The following is a 16,937-nucleotide window of genomic DNA, read 5'->3' on the forward strand; positions in this document are numbered from 1 at the left end:
TTTATTACCAATGCATTAGAAATCAGGACAAATGATTCTTTGCCGTATTTTATTTACCACTACGTAATTTGGAATACAAACCATGCAAGCATACTAAAAACTAATGTGGATTAGTAGTTTGTTAAGATAAAAGTGAAGGCAAAACCAATTCTGTTACATTAAACATACCTATATTGATGCAACCGAGTTAGGTGATTTTCTCTGATTCATTAATTCCCCATAAAATATCACCTACCTGGTTCTTCCACTAAGCTCTTCAATTCAGTTTTGAGTATGATTTAGTAGTGTTTCTCAGTACTGATTTATTCTTTTTTTTATTATTAATCTCGAAGAATACGAGGGTTGCTATTTATATTTCTGGCCTTGGCAACAGTAAGTGTTGCTAGGCGACCGCAGACGATTTACCATTATAGCTTCATTTGTGTTGTTGACAGTAAATTGAAAAGTTCTTCTCTTTCAAAAAATGGAATTGAATCGTGAACATTTTCGTACTATTATTTTTCATAACTTTCGACGAGGATTGTCAAGGCAAAAGTGCTCCGATGAACTTAATTCTTTATTCAGCGATAAACCGCCATCCTACAGTACTGTAAAAAATTGGTATAACGAATTTAATCGTGGTCGATGTTCGATCCAGGACGAATCCCGTGCAGGTCGTCCAAAATCCGTTGTTGTGCCAGAAAAGATCGATGCTGTGCGTGAACTGATGAAGCAAGATCGTCATGTGACATACCGTGAGGTAGAGGCGTCTTTGGACATTAGTATGACTAGCATCAATAAAATATTGCATGAATATTTGAGCGTAAAAAAATTTTTTTTCACGTTGGATCCCGCATAATCTGACAAACGCTCAAAAAAAGGCTTGCATCGATTGGTGCAAGGAAATGTTGTAAAAATACGTTCAAGGTACATCAAAGGCTGTGTATAACATCTACACAGGTGACGAATCATGGATCTATGCATATGAGCCGGAAACAAAACAGCAATCAACTGTATGGGTCTTCCTAGACGAAGCAAAACCAACAAAAGTTGTTGGAGGAAGAAGCACATCGAAACAAATGATTGCCTGTTTCTTCGGCATTAACGGTCATGTGGCAACAGTGGCGTTATAGAAACGCAGGACGGTCAATTCTGAATGGTACACGACCATTTGTTTGCCAGAAGTCATCGGAGAAATTCGAAAAAAAGTAGAATAGGCGATCATCATGACAATGCCAGCTCTCACATATCGACTCAAACAAAGGCATTTCTGACGGAGCGAAAGATCGAACTGATGGGTCATCCGCCGTACAGCCCTGATTTGGCCCCTAATGACTTCTTCTTATTCCTACACATCAAAAATAAATTACGTGGACAACGATTTTCGACCCCCGAAGAAGCGGTTGATGCATTCAAAACGCATGTTTTGGAGTTACCTCAATCGGACTGGAAAAAGTGCTTTGAAAATTGGTTCAAACGCCTGCAAAAGTGTATTGATCATTATGGAGAATATTTTGAAAAACAATAAAACCAATTTCGATCCTACATATTTGTTTTTCCATTATTAGGCCAGAAATATAAATAGCAACCCTCGTATAAAAATCATTTAAGTAATTTGCTTATAGGATGTCACTTATGGTACTTTCTTTTAAATAAACTAGCAGCATGTTTAAATTTTTTTTTTGTACAGTTACTTACTGCTGAATAATTCGAATGATTAATGAAATGAAAACAAAATTTGTCATATTGTTCTCTACTACTTACACAAAGATGCACTTAAGCTTTTTAATTCTTTACATAATAATGGCTATGTAATGTTCAGCTAATGTAATGGTGAAAATTAAATTGTTTTTTAAAGCGATATATTTAATTGACGACTTAAATGATTCATAACCCTATGGATGCTTAAGTTATATTAAGTAAACAATAAAGAGCTTTTAAGTTAAATTTTGCTATTCAACCTTTGGGCATAACCTGAACACCGTTAACATTTAATCTTTTTAGTAATAAATGCTATTTTTCCTAATATACAATATATATATCAGGTTAGAATCTGTCGTTTTCCCTACCGATTTCAAGAATGCTTGTTTTAGCGAAATTTAACTGCTATTCGGAGCAGCAAGGACCCCGTTTGCTTTGTATTTTGTTTAAAATATGTGGAATAAATATTTTGGAAAATAATGAAACGAAAGTATTTCCCTTTATAATGTATTTTGCACAGCTTCTGCTGTGTCTTTATTGTTTTCTCATTCTCTGCTATCAAACAACAACGATGTATATTGGATTAGCCACGTTGCTTATTGTTAGAAGAGACCCCCGTGGCAGAAACACGGCGACACAGCGACATTGTCGCAGAAAGCGACTGAGTTCTTGCAGAAAGATTTTTTTTATTTGGGAAATAAAAATTTTTGGTTTGCCACAAACAAAAGTTCTCAAAAAAATTCTGCAGAAGCAGAGGCTGTTTTACCAAAAAAAAAAAAAAAAAAAAACATTTTCTACAGAAACGAAAAATTTCTGCAGAAGCAATAATGGTTCTGCAAAAAAATTTTCTTACAGAATTGTTTTAAATATTTTTTTTTCTAGCGTACCGCGGAAGGAGAAAGATATCTCACTATCTACGATTTTTTGGCATGCGAATGAAAACCAGATTGGTGGAAAATATTTACTGGTGAAACACTTTCAACCAGGTTTCCATACGCATGCGAAAAAAATCGTATCCAATGAGTATGGCTCTAATACCGATGTTTCAGTACTGATAAGGACTATTTCGTTTCGAAATGTTGAATAGACTTGAGAGCATATTGAGTCGGAAACCGCTTCTGCATACTTCGTGTGGAATCAATGCTATATATTTACACAAAACAGTGCGAAATCACAAGCGCTGTGTATTTTTTTTTCGTTCTGAACTTAATCTGATCACGAAAAAAGTTTTATTTACCTCCTTTTTAAAAAACAAATCTTTCAATAAGTCAGTACAATATTAATCGAATCTAATTAATCTATAATTAATTAGATAAAATTAATTAGATGTAGAAAAAATTTAAACAAACATTGCTTTAATTTTTTTGCTTTTAGAATTCGGTTATAGTCGATTCTATTTTATTACTTTGATTACTCAACTTCAATATTAATTTTTTCACCTGATTTGTTTCTGTACCTGATATAACTACTATAATGAAACATTAAATCATACTTTTTTTAAACTGTTTTAATAATTTAATTTTGATACTGTTTAAACTGATACTTCAAATTCAGTTATCTTGTTTTATAACTTTATTCTTTTTGTTCATTCTTAGCTATTTCTATAAGTTCTATCTTATTACAGGTTCTGGGTAATCTTTATTTATGCTCTAGTAAGCATTTTTGTCTGCAGATCTATACATTTATAACTTTTCGTTATTATCGAAGATTATGCAAATTTGTACTTAAACAATTTAAACTTATTAAGAAATGAAAACTTATATTATGAAATTAAGAAAACAAAATCTACACAGTTTTATTCTATGCATGTAGACTTATTTTATAAACACGAATTTCATCTATTATTATAAATTCATTACACATACATTTATAACGATAAAAATATCTTGCAGAAAGATATTGGTTCTAGTTAGGTTTGTCGCAGAAAGTCAGAAAAAATTCTGCCACAGGGGAAGAGACCTCTCCATTGCTTTAATACTGTTTTGTGCACCCACAGCAACAATGGTGCCATTATGCATGGTTGCAATGACATTATACGGAGCTAAAATATCGTCACTTGGCAAAGAGTTGGGTTTTCACATGCAACTGCTGCGTGCAGTGTCCCCCACCCCAAAAAAAATTGCTATCTTCCCCCTTCCATGTTAGCTTGTTCGAAATAGTGCTACTTTGCTTGCATTTCACTCACAATATGACCATTTGATCCTGTATGTGAATGCTGAAAATATGTTTAAAGCAAAAATAAATAAATTAAAAAAGACGGCACAAAAAATAATTGAAAATGGGCTGACTAAAACTATTACAACAAATGATAAGTTACTGATGGCACCTGTAGATTAATCTTTATTGTTATGTTATTAATTTGTAGAAGCTCAGAAGTTTTAAACTAATAATTAAAAAATAAAATTTTTAAAAACCACGTTTTTGTAGTGGAGAATAATAATAAAAAAAAAAAAATTGAAAAACGAAAAACGGGGGGTGCATGAAATACATAACAGTAATGTTATATTAGTGTGTGTGTGCTCTTGAGAATATGTGAATGTATATCTGTAATTGTAACTGAATGTGGAATATGTTTGTGTATATGCATATGTATGTATAAGTGGCTGCGCATGTGTATGAGTAAGAAAATGTGCATATGCATGTGTATATTTACTGTTATGTATTTCATGCGTCCCACGTTTTTTGTTTTTCAATTTTTTTAAAATTATTTTTCTCCACTACGAAAACGTAGTTTTTAAAAATATTATTTTGAATTTTTTATTTTCAATTTTTCTATTTTAAATTATAATTTTTTTAATTTTTATTTTATATTTTTCAAAAATTATTACTTTTCAATTATTTTTCTTCACTACAAAAAACGTGGTTTTTAAAAATATATATTTTTATTTAGATTATTTTTCTTAGTCAAGAGTAGTCAAGACTACTACAAGACCACTACTAAAATAATAGAACTTTCATTTTAAATTAGGGATGCAAAAATCTTTATAGAAAAATAATACCCTTACGACTTTCATTAGTTTTATGCTGATGACAACCAAAGCAATCTGGAATGAATGAGGAAAAACTGGATCCGACCACGTGATTTTTCAGCCAATAAAAATACTCCGACGATAAAAAACTTTTCACCTGACATGTAATACTAATTTGAAATAATGGAATCGACAACAAAAGACAATCTCGAAAATAATTTTTTTTTTTAAATTTTAATTTTATTTTACTTTGCATGTCTTTTTTCTCTTCATTTTCATGCATTCTCATCCAATTCTGAACTATGTGCCAAATTTGAAGTTTGTAGCTAGTCGGAAAGTTAGTTTAAAATCGATTACAAAATTCCACCCGGACAGACATACACGAAGGCAAGTTTATATAAACGTGGTAAAAAATAAGTTTATTGAAGTTACCAAACAATGCAGCAATCATCACAAGAGTTGGGAATTTTAGCACAATTAACTCTTTCAGGCAAATGTCCATTATAATGGACACGATTTCGAGATTTTTTTTAGCCCAGTTGATCGCCGTTTTTTAACAAAAAAATTGCATTTGTTGCAAATATTTGTTAATTAATAAATAAACACGAACATTATATTTTACAAAATTGTTTCCTTATATAGATAAGCATAATTTTATTTTATTAAATACATTTTTCCCTTAATTCGGTAAAAAGTAGCACAGAACACACAAAAATATTTGTCTTTGATTGCTGAATAAAGATACCCAAGTAGCACAATTCACAAAAACGATATCGTAAAAACTTAGCTTTGAACATTGTACAATATCGTAGCGAAATATTGTACTATATAAAAATGGACCCCTTTTATAACGTATATTCAATATTGCAAAACAATATTGTTCGATATTGTAGGAACGTTGGGTAACGTCGATCGACATCTCTCTGCATTTACAAACGTTGTACTATGTCAACCGACATCGTCAACACGATATTCAAAAAACGAATGCTGTGGAATGCAGACAATCGCCAAAATTACGTTATTTGAGAAAATAAAAATTAGTTTTTGAAAATATTCATGCCTGCTTGTAAGCTGGAAAAACCTAACAAAACCGTTCTAGCTTGTTTAAAATTAAATTATTTGTTATTCCCAAAACTTGTAGAATTTTTTAATTATAAATATTTAATAAGTTTGGGTAGGCAGGTATATTTTACTATTATTCCAGAAAATAAGCTAGAAAGTAAATAGTTTTGTTAAGATATTTCTTCCCTTTTTCAGGGTACAAGCAGCCATTTATACTGTGAAATAATTTTATTATTTTAAGTGATTTGTGCAATAATTTTTACAACATCTATATTTTACTATGTAGATTAAAATCACAATATGTTTAATTTAAAACGATAAACTTTTTTGCTGTGACGTTTTATTGTTATATAATCTGTATTTTACTAAAATAGTATGTATGGGAAAACAAAATTCCTTATCTTCACAGCATCAGGTTCGATTTTAAGAAAACTGATTAAAAAGAAAAAAGAGCAATATTTACACTGATAGTTATAATAAAATAACAGGAGTCACTTCCTCAGATTTCTGACTTAAAAAAGGGTAAGCATGGTACAATAAGCTGCGATCTAATTTACTTATAGCCTTTATCCATTAAAGTGTTGCCAAAATATCCAATAGGGCTTGAACAGTTATCAAATGTGTAAATGAAATATAATCTTTATTAAATAGTAAAGAATAATATACTAATTTTTATAATTTATTGCATTCTTTAATACAATCAATTGTCTCTAAAATAAAACTGTCAGTTGAGGCAAACTTAGTCTTCCTGCCTTCCCGGTCATTGGCGGTGGCAAGAACTTCACCAAATTTTTCAGCTTTTTCTAGTCAGCTAGTTTCTTTGAACGGTTTGAAGGTAGCAGCTGAAAAAAAAATAAGACATGAACTGTGGTTAATTTTAATACTTTTAAATTAAAAGACAAATAGTTATATTGAAAAATTACATGAACTAAAGTAGACATGAGCACAACGCAAGTACTACTAACAGCCCTAGGTTGACAATTCTTTTGTATAGAATCAGAGCAGTTTTTATGTTTCCAGGAGCACCGTGCCTATTTTTATATGGGGGCCCTTTACGAGTAAGTTAATAACATATGGAAAATATTATGTTTTATAATATAATAGACAGAAAAAAGTTTTTCGTCGAATAATTTTTTTAAAAATATTTGGTCACCTTTCGATGAGGCGATCTGGGTTCCAATCCCAGTATCGGCTGGGATTGGAACCCGGCTAGTCAATACAAATTCCACATCTAACATGAGGTTACCACAGTGCTGATTTAGATATAGTGAAGTATTTTGTAAAGGTACTGCTAAGTGGTAATAAATTTTTAATCTTATATCAAAATAGATAAGTTAAGCTAAAAAGTTTTTTAAAAAATCTATGTACTCATTGAAATTTTTTTTCACAAAATCTCTTTATAGAAAATCTGATTATGTCAAAGATACTATAAACATATTATGAGAAAAAATTACCAGTTAATAACTCTGCTGCTTCAAATAGACTTTGAAAGGGAAGAATGACACTATATCAGGAAAAAAACATCTGAATTCATCAGCCCCCTTTTCTTTCCTTCTATTTTTGACATATTAAGGTAATTTCTTTCTAATATAACCCATCTTTCTACTATAGCTTTAGAAATAAACATTTTCCACTAATAAAATATAATGTAGATTTTAATTCCATGCTTTTTTAATCAAAAGGTAGAATTTTAATTAACATTATTTGCATTTTTTTTTTAAATTCATGTTTATTAATTACTCTCTACAGCTATGCAAGTCTATATTAAGACAGCATTAAATGTGTACTTTAATTTGTACATTTAATGCCATCAATCAATCTTAAGAATCAAATAATTTTTTAAAAATGCAATTTCAAATGTGTTGGAATTTAATATACACCAAGAAAGAAAGCAATTTCAATAACTAAAATTAATTAATGTAGCAATTTATTTAAAATAAGTTTTAAAACTAGAAAAAAAAATAATAATAAAAGCATCAATAATTTAAAAACACTGTTTTTTAACTTTCAAAATCAATGATTTTTAAAAAAAAAAAATCATTTGATTTAAATCATGTAATAAATCAAGCTGATTTAAATCAACAAACCCTGATAACTAGAAGAAGATGCCATGAAAAACATTACAAAACCTTAAGAGCGGCTAACTTTCTAACTTTGAAACATACAATGCTGTAAAAGTATTAGAGTTCAGAATACAAACTAAGCAAAATAAAACAGGAAGGACCAGGGTAGTTAATTTAAGGAATAACTGATAATTTTATTGCAAGATAGTGACTCACGAAAAAGTAAAGTCTTATTACAAATTTTAAAATTCTAAGTCTATAAAATTACCTAAGATGGCGTTTGTAACAGCAGAGAGGCTTTCAAAACACTGTTTCCTCATCGCCAATTCCAAGATGGTGTTGAAGTAAAAGAACATAAATAGCCTTTACAGATGGTTTCAAAATAACATATCTGAAAGAAAAAAAAGATATATATATATATATATATAATGTTTTAATAACCATTACAAAATGTACCCATCAATTAAGACCACACAAGTAAAACGGGCATAGGATTGCTGAAGAAAGGAATTATCTACATTTTTCATTTTTTATATTATTTCTTATTTCAGTCACTTTATTCTCTAAAAGAGTTCTTGCATTAGTTCTTTACTTTGTACATGAGAAGCTTCCAAAGCAATGGCCTGTGCATAAATATATTAAACATTGCAATATCAGATTGTATGTTAACGAATCCAATTATCAAGAATTCTATGTATAAATAGTGTGCAGAGAAATACCCATACCATTAAAACACTTATCATGTGATAATTGTTTTATTGACTGTGCAGTCATATTTGACTTAAGAATCACATAAGTTAAAATATGTTGCAAAGTTGGGACATATTCAGCTATGGATTGCTTTTCATTTTGATATGTACATGGTATCTGCGACATTTTAGATTTTCAAATCCCTGACTTTCCATCAATAATTCCAAGAAGTTGTCATGATTTACCGAAGTTACTATTTTATCCGACAAAAACACTACAATAAATTCAAAAAAGCATTATAATAACATTAATTGAAATGATAGGTATAACCAAAGCTGTTATACTCTGAATCCTTGAAGCAGAATTTTTTCGAGCTATTTGCGACAAAACTCTCTAGCACTAATATCTTTCTGCAAGATACTTTTCACAAAAATAAACAGTTATGTTACTAATTTAAAATAACAAAAGCACTGTGTTTAAAACAAAAAACTATGTATAACTTTTTTTTAAATTGAGCGTATAATTTTCATTATAACATTACATGCAACATTTTCGCATTTTGTTGGGAGGCAGGGGGATATAGAAATTATTTTCTTCGCCTTTTGTCATCACAGTAAAAAAAAAATGCAAATTATTAAATCGGCAGTATTACTCGGCGAAAAATAAAGATTGACTACAAATTCACACGAATTGGTCACCTCAAATGAGTGTTCCGTTTCTTGATTAGGCTGTTGTATAAAAATATCGTATAATAAATATCAGATTTAAAAACTATGGAGAAATCAATAGCAATAACTGATAAAATTCGACAGAATTATTGACCTAAAAAGTAAATACCCAAATACAAGATTCGAATTTTTCAGGTTGCTTATCGGGATATTTAAAATCCACTTGAAAATCAGCATCAATAACTGACGAAAATACAACAGAAAAAAACCCATCAACTTATGCTACTATTGGCGTATATTGAACACGCCAAAAAGTTATTATTCAAATGCATGATTCAAATATAACTGGTAAATTTCTGTCAAAAAATAAATAAAGGTAATTTTTTTTTTTTTCAAAAGAAAAATCTTTCTGCAAGAACTTTGTAATGTTCAGTGAAAATGTTGCTGTGTCTCTGCAAATCTGCTACGGGGCTCTAAATCTTCTCATTTATTGATATTAAACTTAAAAAATTGAGTAAAGAAAGAGTTAAAGCATTTAAATAGCTGAATAAAAATACAAAAGTAAATAACTTTTATATAGCTTTTTAAGGCTGCTTTTTTTCTTCTTAAAAGTAGGTGTAACATAAAAAGCCTAAACAAGAATTTTAAATTGATTAAAATAAAAAAAAAATTAAACAAATAAAATAATTAATGAGATTCTGAAATCACTGAAGTTTAAAAGATTATTCGCTCTAGAAAGGATGTTCTTTCCTTAATTATTTTAAAGAACACAATTGAAACATTTTATATTTTAATAAGATACGATTAAGATTGGATATTTTGTTATAAATTCAGATATTCAGAATGCTATGAAATTAGGGAGATTCCATTTTTAAAGTTAAGATTTTTCAGTAACCTAAATCCGCAATTTTTAAAAAAATAATAGTAAAGATCATGACAAATTTTGTTCAATATAGAAATCCATGACTTTCTAGGTGTGCTGATACCCTATATGTACCCTAATAAATGCATATATGTACCCAAAGAATAGTATCAGGAGAGATATCCTATTCTTTGGCACGAGCAAATGGGAGGAACGTTGAACAAGTTCGTCATCTTTCAGACATTTTTTTAGTCCGAGAAAAGCAGACAAATTGTTATAGTGCACAGAACTAATAAAAGTAAACAAGATCTTTGGGAATATCAGAATTGAATAATGTGATATAATTTAATAGTTAACAAACTTCAGTTTATGTAAGTTAAAACCCCTTCTGAAATTATGAATTACTTGATTAATGAGCTACTCGGTTCGGAAAGTAAGATGTAGACCAGGGGTTGCCAAACTTTTTTGATCATCGACCCCTACATAATTTTTCGAAATCTCCATCGACCCCAGAAAAGTAATTTTCTGTTAATTAAAATAAAACTCTATTGGATACTGTGTTTGTACATTTATTTTATGATTTTGAACATTTATTAAAGTAATAGTACATAGTGTAACAATAGTTTTATGAAAAATATATTAATGTTGAAATATTAATACCTTAATATTTATGAAATAATAAGTAATTATAAGTAAGTAGAAATAATAAGTAAAGTGACAACGGATTTATTGCTTTCTTAATCAATGACATGGGTAGGCCAGGTGTTTATTTATTTTTTTTTTTTCTTGCAAGGTTCGTTACATTGGGTTCAAAATTGGTCAATTTTAATCTTAAATCCCCACATTTAATTTATTTCTGTTCTTGGTTAAGATTGAATTTACGTGACTGAAACCAGCTTCAATTATATAGGAACTTGGAAATGCTATCATAAATGGCTGAGCTATTTCGTAAAGTTTTACATATTTTTGCATTATATTTATATTCGTCCAAAATTTGCTTATTGTTAAATTTTTAAAAAGCGTCTTTGCTTCAAATCCCCATAATAATTCAGCAAGCTCATCTTGCAGGTTGATGTCCACGTTTTCAATTTGAACAGAAAATGGCGCAATAATCCAATCAGGGATGTCAATGTTTTCCAAATCAACAAAACGCAATTTAAAATCGTCGCTCAATTTTTGAAGATTACCTGTATATATTTCCAAGTCTTCTTCTTTATTTCTAATTGCCATATATCTGAAAAATGCTGATAATCCTTCGACCAATCGACCCTTCCGGTTCGGATCGACCCCCGCTTATGTTAAATAGACCCCTGGGGGTCTATATAGACCACTTTGGCGACCTCTGATGTAGACATATAAAATTTTCATGATTCAATTCTTTTTTTTTGTAATTTAAACATTATATAATAATTAGATACAGTAAGCATAATATTAATTAATAATTAAACACATAAACACACACACACACATATATATATACTGCAAACTTGTACGGTTGAAAAAAAAACTTCTTACTAGCAGCAACATTAGATATAAATCTTTAGATAAATCTTCAATTCATTAGATAAATCTTCAATTTAAAATTTTGAAGAAAAAAAACATTTCAATCTACCATGACAAATTAATAATTAAAAAATATGCAAATATGATCCATTTGTTAGCTCACTTAGCTCTTAAATTTTTAATTAGTTCAAGTATTAAAAAATATTTTTCATCAAACGTACAATTTGGCAGGTGTGAAAAATATAAACATAAGCATGTCAGAAGGCGTAACATCTCCAAACATACTATAAAATTACGCCACTGTTTGTGAATATGAGAATTGAATAACGTGATATAATTAAATAGTTAAGCAGCCTGGACAAGAAAAAGGTGGAAATCAATGTAATTCTTGCAATATATAGTTTAATTATATATATTAAAAACAGCACATACCTGCCAAGATCAGAGAATTCGTTCACTTCAACAAGGTGCATTAATTCCCCTTCATCTTCAGCTGGTTTGAGTTTTCGGGCTCGCTAAATCGAAATAATTTTCATTCCATTTACATTATGAGCTAAGGTATAAATCTTATGAGACGAATTTAGATTTAAATATAAGTAGACAAAAGATAAATAGATCGCAGGTGTAGCGGTAAATGATAAACAGCATTTTAACGGGTTATGGTTACGGTTCCGAGTGGTATAGATCGTAGATTTCAGTATTTAGAGAAAAAATCGATGTCGTGACAAAAACACGATTGCAATATTGATATCAAATATTGTCCGGATGTCTCTAAATTTATATTTCAAACTTATTTTTTGGAGTTATAACAATTTGACGTAATTTTTTGTCTTTTAAATGATTAATTTTGATTTAAGGACACAATAAAGTTTTAAATGATAAGTTTTACAAACATATTTTTAATGTGAAATCGACGGGAATCGTACAATATCGTACACACAATTTCGATTTTCGCCAATATTGACAATGTCGGTCAATGTAAACTAAAGCTGTTACAATATCCCTGTGCTACTTGGGTAGTGACTGTAAGGGTTAAAACGTACACGATACATCTACAAACGTCTCAACAAATCATATTATTGATGCTTTAGTCAAGAGAACTGGCTGGTAATAATAATTTCTTTAAAACTTCCGAGCTCATGGCAACAGTATCAATAATATGATCTGTCGACATTTTCTGCAATATATCCTTTTCTGCAACAATTATCAGCAAGCTGTTAAGAAGCTTCGTGCCAGTGGTGGACCGCAATCTATTTTTGATGATTTTAAGCCTGCTGAACGCTCTTTCGGCGGAACAACTTGTGACTGGTAGAATGGCCAAGATCTTATAAATGCATGTTATTGTAGGAAATGCGGAAATTTCGAAAGCTACTTTCAGTGGGGAAAAAAATCCTCACTTCCTCCAATCCTTATAAAAAACCGCTATATCTGATTCGTCAATTTCAGACTCCGCGCTTTCTTCCTTTGTGTCTAGTGATGCTGCATGTTGATATTCCTTAAGAATTTCACTGTCATCTTCTCCCAATTCAGGATAAAGATCTCTAAAATTCTCCAGTTCATTAACGGCTTCGTCAGCATCGAGACCGTACTTATTGCAAGAAAGCCTATGTCATCTTTTATAGCTTTGAATGTCGAAGATCTTTAACTTTTTTTCGCTAAAAAGACTCATTTGACGGTACAAAGTCAAATTTTTTTCCGGAAAAAGATCTTCAAGTTGAATGCTCAAACCATCCAAAGCCATAATATATAAACTCGTTTTTAGTAATTCTTCTCCATGAAGTCTTTCATCCCGGCAATTTTCACCAGGCATGTGGGGAACTCTCCTTTGTCTCCGATTGATCTCTGTATCAATGCCACGAGTTTCGGAAAATGTGCATGACAACTCCCATATTTTTTTCCACGATGTGTCCACATTTTCTCTTAATTTCCTGATGCCAATCTTGCAAATTTCAAGCAACTGAGCTGCTTTACCCAGGTCGACTGCAACTCCCTGCCTGCATTAATATTGTCACAGGGGATGTAATGGTAAAGATTTTATCCAGTACATGGAGAGACACAATAAAGTTGATATCTTGTACTCTGTGCAGCAAACCAGTCGCTTTAGTGATGGTTTCATGTGCGGATCTCCAATTATTCTCTTCAATGTAGAAATTAGTTTCATACCATAAAGTGCTCGATTTCGCGTGCAGGTCGTCGGGCTACCGAAGCGGGGGTGCCATCCCCTCTGCAGCGAATCAAAATTGTGATGCATGTCTTCGGATCATCCTCAGGGGTGTTTCCCAGACCGTCGCCAATAGCCCATCGTGCAGCTCTTGTGCGACGTAAATTAACTACAACAACCCATACCATAAATTATGTTCTTTATGAAATAAACCGCTATTTCCAAAGATTGCGCAAGAACCACGACTGATCTTGACCGAAACATTAGAGCGACGACAATCATGACACCCCTTTTTCCAAGAAAGTAGAAATTCCTGTTAGAGGAGAAGAATGTCAGCTTGTAGACAGGGGGAAAAAGCTATTACTAGTGGCACCCATATTCTCTGTGGACGGGACATAGGGTGAGGTAGATTTCCAGAATTGCCTTATGTATTTTGTTTTGCACCTGTAGTCAAGTTATGTATGCCTGAAAATGACCAGTTGCTTCCTTTATTTATATACTTAAAAAAAAATTCTCTCGTCTAAATTCTCTCCCCAAACTATTCGTTTTATTTAGTGTAAAAATTCGCCCCCAAGATTTAAGAGGGCCCCTGGCTGCGTGATCGTTTAGTTATGGATTCTAATGCTGATGCTAGAAGACACGTATGCAGATTGTGGAAATAATGTTGCAAAGAAAGTTTCTGGCATCCACAGAGTATGATGTTGAGGAACTTACTTCTGGTTTAATCCTTTCAATGTTTGATTACGTACTGTCTTTTGCTTACAAATATAGATAAAAAAAAAAACAGTATTATATACTTATCACAGTCTGTGATAATCATATGGCAAAGAATTGAGCTTTTATTTGCAGCTGTTACTTGATTGCTCAGTCATGGATCCTAATGCTGCTAATAATCCTGATGATGTCACACGAAGGTGCCAAACATTAATTTTTACCTTTTGAACCATTAGACAAAAGTTGATATTTGGATTTCTGTAAGCGATGTCAAGCTTAGGTAAATCGTGACATTTGTTTAAGCTACTATTTAGCAGCATATCAGGTTCGGCACATACACGTGACGTCTCTTACTGGTATCCAATTAAACTAAGCGTAATAGTTGTAACATTAACTTGATATGAGATTTCAGCGGTATACTTCTCGAATTGCAAGTACTCAATTATAGTTTTCTTTCAATAGTCCAACAATAAATTTTGAGGCATATTCAAATTCTATTTTTTCATTTTATCAGAAAATAAAATACAGATTTAATAATTTTTATGCTGAATCATTTTTTAAATACTTTATATATCTATTTGCAAATAGATAACTAAGGTAACTCAATGAGAAAAATCTGTGCATGGAAGATTGAGGACTCATTTTGAAAAATGAATAGGTAAACAGTTTTGAGAGCAAGAAAATAAAACCAAAAAAAAAAAAAATGTCATTAAATTTATTCAAAGTAACAACATTGTTTACAGACACAGACAAAGCTTTTATGAAAAATGGAAGCTTGAAGCATTGACGATTCTTTCTTTATTCATCAGAACAAAATACAAAACGGAAATGTTCATGAGCTTGAATAGGAGTCAGTGGCAACATCAGAGCTAGCTAAAATGAAACAAAACACAAAAGCACACACAACCTAGTAAGGGCACCGGCAGAATAATATAGAAGGAGGTGCACCCCTCTAACAAACTACCCCCCCCCCAAAAAAAAAAATATTAGAAGTATTCCGTTTTTACATTTTGTTTTGTTATTACATATTATATACTTTCATCTGTTAATTTTTTTCACGATACATTTCTTCATTGTTAACAAGATATCTAGAAAAAAAAAAGGACGAATTTCTTGTGCTTGCAATTTTTGGCACGAGAATCTGTATTGATGGTGCTAGCATAGCTACTGACTTTGAAACACAAATAACTACAAACAGTAGTTTCGTATACTAACGTGTTTGTGCAGGCTTAACATTGGTATTTATTGTGTTGATGAAATTTTACAGTTGTGAAAAGTCAGTTTCTGTTATACACCTTTGCTAAACTAAATAACTAATAGAAAATATAATATTATTTATATTTTATTAAATGAAATTTAAAAATATAGCTTAGATATCTGCAAAAGATAAACTTTTTTTTGGACAGTTTAGATAAAACATTACTTTCAAGTGTTCGACTTATGAATAGATTTTAAAAATTGACTGCATTCCGATATTTTTTGTAGAAAAAAATAACTTTAAGTCTTCAATTAGTATTTACAATAATGAATTTCCGAGAGTAGTATTTTTTAATGATGAATGAGTGTTTGTTCAATACTTCATTTAATTTTTTTTCTTACAGGAAAGTATGGCATGCTTGTAAAACTAATTAAAATTAGTGATATCAGAAGTTATTTTTGCAAAAAGTGTAAAGCTGACGATTCTAGTCTAAAACCCTAGTATAAGCACTAGCCCAGATTTTATTTCAAAGACAAATCCTGGTACTCGGGTAAACGTAAGTGCAGCTCCAGATCCTAGTCCAAAAAATCGATGACAATCAACAAAATATAAGTGTAAAATTGGATATTGGAATATACGTAAGTTCGGAAGTTCATATTAATGACGAACTTCGTTTGAAATGATTGAAAAGCCTTGAACTCCTAGTCAAGTCTACGATTTTAAGAAAGATTTAAAACCTGACGTTAAGCGATCATTTCGTTTGGAATGGCCTCAAACGTACGCTTGGTTGGCGTACTTAGAAAGTGCAAAAGGGCCTGTTCGTTGTGTCTGCGTTTTGTTTCGACCTCCAGCTCAAAGAGGTGTGAAAGGACAATTTATTATTTCTCCTTCTGCTAAATACCACAAATTTAATGAAGTCGCAAATTCACACGCAACGTCACAGTGGCACCGTGAAGCAATCACATCTTATAAAAATTTTGAAGATATTATGAACAGAAAACAACTGAGTGTCCAGCTGGATGAAACATCGTTTTATCCAGCTGTAGCGGAGGCAACCAAAACTGGTCTAACTCTTCCAGCTACTATGCGCATTATTGAACGCACTTTTAGTACAATGCGACGCGTCAGAACATGGAATTGGTCTACAATGTCTCATGAGAGATTAAGTAGTTTGTGCATGCTCAGTGTGCATAAGAAAAGAATCAAAGATGACTCAGAATTCATTGAAAAAGTTATAAACAGATTTGGACAGCAAACAAGACGATTACAATTCTTGTTTGATTAAACAATTTTTTAATTGTTACGTATCAATCAGTGGCGTAGTGAGGGGTGGGCAAGGGAGGGCATCATGCCCTGGGCGCTACTCT

At 31.2% G+C, this 16,937-nt stretch overlaps 1 long non-coding RNA gene across 1 annotated transcript; it reads right to left on the reverse strand.

Annotated features, from left to right (window-relative positions):
- Positions 1-6,372: 6,372 nt before the first annotated feature.
- LOC147814245 (uncharacterized) lies at positions 6,373-12,158 on the reverse strand. Its single transcript, XR_015432731.1, has 3 exons — positions 11,930-12,158; positions 8,043-8,165; positions 6,373-6,553 (listed from the first exon to the last, which is right to left on the reverse strand). It is a non-coding gene; the product is annotated as an uncharacterized LOC147814245 (long non-coding RNA).
- Between the last annotated feature and the right edge of the window lie 4,779 nt (positions 12,159-16,937).

The sequence above is a fragment of the Parasteatoda tepidariorum genome, chromosome 3, assembly GCF_982258835.1.
Source record: "Parasteatoda tepidariorum strain Cologne lab strain chromosome 3, Ptep-v5.0, whole genome shotgun sequence".
Lineage (NCBI taxonomy): Eukaryota > Metazoa > Arthropoda > Arachnida > Araneae > Theridiidae > Parasteatoda > Parasteatoda tepidariorum.